We start from the raw sequence: 4,773 nt of genomic DNA on the forward strand, positions 1-4,773 counted from the left end.
CTCGATCTTGTTGATTTCTGCATACTCGTAAACAATTTTTCTCATTGTCTGCATAGTCAGGCCGTAGAACATTTCGTCAGTTTTTTTACAATAATCAACGATTTCGGCCTGAAAATAAATTAATAATTATTAGATCAATAGTTTCACAAAAAATGATATCTGCACGATAAATTGAGTATCTATTTATCTAAAAATCTACATCTTTATATGGTGTAAATGTCGGACGATATCTCCCCATTGAAGTTGCTATTAATTTTAGTTTTAGGCGTTTACGCAGAGTGGCTTCACTGATCCCAACAATATCTGCAGCAGCCCGCTGACTCTTCCCCTCTTTCATAAGCCTTTTTGCAGTTTCTTTTTGCTCTTGAGTGCAAACTGACCTCTCCGGGTACTTTCTCACGTACACACGTGGCATATTTCACTGTAAAACAATAACGAGAGTTGAAATATTATGCTATAAAATCAATTTTATCTATCGGGGTAAGTGTTCGCACTCTTCCAACTGCGAACGCTTACCCCAGCACACTTACCCCATCACACCAAAATTCAACAAACTTTAAAAATCAGATTAGTGGTTATCTTTATTAGAATTATCACTTTGCACCCGTCTAACTAACAATATTTCACTAAAAATTATCATAGACCACGTCGCTCTGACACAGCTGGTTACACAATAGCACACATCGGTAACAGAGATGAAAAATTTAAGAAAAGCACGAAAAAAAGTAATTTATCTACCAGTTTTTACTGACAAATCAGCATCCACTGTACACATGTCCCGCTTCGGCGCGATCCAGAACGCTACTGAATTAAGGAACACGCGGGCGCTTAACAGGCACAATCTTGTCGGAAACATCACTGCGAACACTTACACTCCGCGTACGGTTACCCCACGTGACTCTACTAATGAAATGAGATGTTTTAACTTAGGTTAGGTTATTTCCACCTCCACATTTGATTAACGACAAGTACCATTTTGAACTATTGACACTTTAATGATCACCGTTAAATGCCCATTCTCTTCCTGTTTCAGCTTTTAACCAGATTGTTACCAACCGTCAAGTTATTATGATTATGCTGTTATGCTTTGCAGCTGTTCATAATTTGATTGGTAGGTGGAATGGGCCAAGAATCTTTATTTGACAGAGATTTGCTCATATGTCATAAATTTTAAAAGGTGTTGATCTTCAATCAAATGTGACAGAGCAAAACAACGCAACCTTAACGCACTTTGTGTCCAATTTATTTATTTTTCAAAAAGTGATTCTTAGGCCCAGTTGTTTGGCATAAATTCAAATTAATGTAATATTTTCATCAAATGACTATTCAGCAACTTTTTGTTTTTTTAAAAATCCCCATTAAACGCTGATGATTCTAGTTGCATTTCAGCACACGTGAATTTCTGTGAAAAAACTGGGCCTCAGTGAACAGGTTTAAGGCGATGCACTACATTCTGCGACATTTTCAATCGATAACACCCGTTACGTAGATGGCGATAAGGTTTATATTCCCACTTAACACAAGCTGCCATTTTGATTTATGGATGAAAAAAACGAAAAAAAATCCAAAATGTGTGTTTTATTTTATTTTGCGGAAGTTCAGAAACAACTATTTTAATGTTTTACTTAATTTGCCACATTATATAATAAAACCATAACCGAAAAGGGGTTCATAAGTAGGAGATTTTAAACATTAAAGCAGTTCTTGTATGTCTGATTCATTATTTTTTCTGAGCTTATAAAAAGACTTATTTAAAAAATACTCAATTATTTCAAAGGCCAAGATGTATACTACCTGCAGTATTTTTAATTAAAGTATCCAAAATATACCCAAGTGATCAACTTTTCAAATTAAAAACACATGATTTTGCATTACTACGTAGTACTTCGCCTTAACAAACTTTTACAATAAAAATTACAAAATAAGGAAAAGTCGCCATCAATGAATTAAAAAAATCTTTGTAGTAAATAAAATATTTTCAGTAACAATGAGTTTTACGATTATTATTATTTTTCATTGATTATTTTTTACAATTTGTAGATTTTCCGAAACAAAATGTTTGTTTATTTTTTTAAACCTTTCTTTCGTATGGAAAAAAATATAATCAATAGTTTTCTACTCGAAAAATGGAAAAAAATTGCAAAACTTAAACTTTTTCATTCTGGTAAATCGAAAATGCATCTTGGTATATTATGTATCTCATGTAAGAACTGTTTTGGCAATTGTACTTACTACAGTTGAATTTCATAATTGTTTAGAAAGCTAATTGATTTTTAATTTCTATCAATATAATATGCTTCAAGAAATCAACAACTACAAAACCATATTTTCGGTGAGACTGGCATTATTAATGTAAAGATATTTTAGTTGCTTTTAAATAAAAATTTACAAAGTATTAATATTTTAAAGACTACCGTAGATAAATTTAAAGTAGTGAGTGATTTCTCACGACAAAAGAATTTTGTGAAAAATCAACTTAAATGGGTGAAAAGATCAATCAATTGGCAATTCACAGCAATATAATTTATTTTTTTCATTATATTCAATAGTTTAAAAAAAAATTTCATTTTGGCACACAGAGCTGAATTTTATAGTTTTGGTAAATTTGTTGAATTCCGTTGCAGCAAAAGCTCTTTAAAAAAACATCACTTGATTTCAACTTATATATGGAATAGAGACAATTATTTATGTTTGTACTTTATGTCGCACATGCCCAAAATAAGTTTTTAGGGTTTAGTTTGGGTTTTTTTAATAACTTGTGCGTATTTCCTAAACTTAACTTTGATTAAGAAAAAAATGGAACTTTAGTGCTTCTTTTACAATCCCCCCACCACATAAATAGTTATTTCTTGTAGTAATTAAGTTGAAACCAAGTGCTGTTTGTATTTTTTTGCATATTAAGCGTGCAGCGGAATTCAACAAGATTAATGAAGTTTTTATTAAATTTAAAATAAACTGTTAAAAAAAATCATTCAGTTTATTTTATTAATTTAATTTATCTCTCACAATGAGTGTCCGCAAATTATTTTCAACTTCTGAATGCAACTCGATTTCTTTTGAAAATATGTATGTAATTTAATTTCTAGTAAAAGGTAGTTGCAGTTAAGATTGCATTGTGGCTATTTATACAATAATCTATTGACTTTACCCTTATTTTTTTCTTTGGCCAATACCAAAATGTCCGCAAAATGAAAGACAACAATAATAAAATTCCTAAAGTCAATGGATTGTAATGTTAACTAACCATATAGCAGGGTTTCCAAAAAAACACAATTCATGTGGCGGGGTGTGGAAACAATAAAAACTAAACATATTAAAGCACCTATCTACTATAAAATATATTTGATTATGTGTTTTTCATGCCACAGTGTGGGAGAAATACATTTTGTCACCACTGTTCTTAACCCTTTCAGATCTGAATTAAAACTGGCAGTAATAAAACATATTTGATGTTTGATAACATCTTGTAAAATTTAGATGTGGTTTTTTTCAACCACTCAGGCCTCTGGCATATCGACCATTATATTTCTTAAAGACACTGTCAGAAAGTCGGAGAATTTGTGTGTATTTTTGCTCTCCAATAAAATCTAAATAAATGAATATTTCCGTATGTATCAGAAAATTAAAATCTTTTTTGAAAGGTGATGATATCCGCCTTCAAGGTTTATTATTAGAAATAAACATATTTTTTTTAAATCAAACATTCAAAGTTTTTTTAAAAAACTGAAATTGCTGATAACGAAAAAAACACATATTTTATGAGATTGATTGATGATGATTATTAAACATATATAGCCACTTCACTTTTTTGTCATTTCATAAAAAGAAAAATCATAAATTTTCATAATTTTTTTTCTCAAATTGCGTTCAGAACCCTTTCTACCTGTGGTTATCATTATCTTGATTTGAATATAAAGCACAAGCACGATATTTTCTTTTTCTAATTCAGTTTAGTTCATATTTCTCACCATGATAGTAAGCGAGAATTCTATGAGACCATATAAGCTGTTTCCAAAAGCGAACAAATTGACTACCGGTAATAGCTGTTTGTTCGCAAAACTGAACCAATTAACCTTAGGGGTTAATACTTTAGAATTATGGCTACACACTTTCATTTGAAAGAACATTTATTAGTTATTAATGACAAAAAAAAAAACATTTAAGCTGAGATTTATCACCTTTCAATATGTAAACACGGCTACCTTTTTTATGAGTAGCTAAAATCCGATGATAAAAATAGTAATGCCAACAATTGGATAACGAAAACTGACAATTTTTATTCGCTCCAGGTAGGAAGGCAAAAAGTCTGAAATCTATATACATATTTTCAAATATACGTAAGGTATGAAAGGGTTAAAAGCTTGTAAGTCTGTCTGAGAAAAATATGAAAGGTATATAAAAAAATATATTACCGAGTATTTTACAAATAAAAACTACCAAATAAATATGTATCTCAATCTTATGGTAGGTATACCATATAACAAATTTGTTTTGTATTTTTTTAATCAATATCTTTTGAACGTTTTTTTCTCTACCTTGATATTTTTCTCAAACAGGCGATCTTTGTAATAGCAAATATGATAAAGTAAGGTTTGATGATTTGCAGCAAAAACGCATATACTTATACAAGTGAGAATCATTATTGATAAAGCAATATTTCCAGTTTACATTTTTTGACTTTCCACCAAAACCCATGAAATTATGTTATAACATTTCTTTCACTTTTGTATGAAGGTTATCCCCGTATTGGTAAACTTTTCCTCAATGAAACCA

The sequence above is a fragment of the Hesperophylax consimilis genome, chromosome 14, assembly GCF_061612785.1.
Source record: "Hesperophylax consimilis isolate HC1 chromosome 14, BYU_Hcon_1.0, whole genome shotgun sequence".
Lineage (NCBI taxonomy): Eukaryota > Metazoa > Arthropoda > Insecta > Trichoptera > Limnephilidae > Hesperophylax > Hesperophylax consimilis.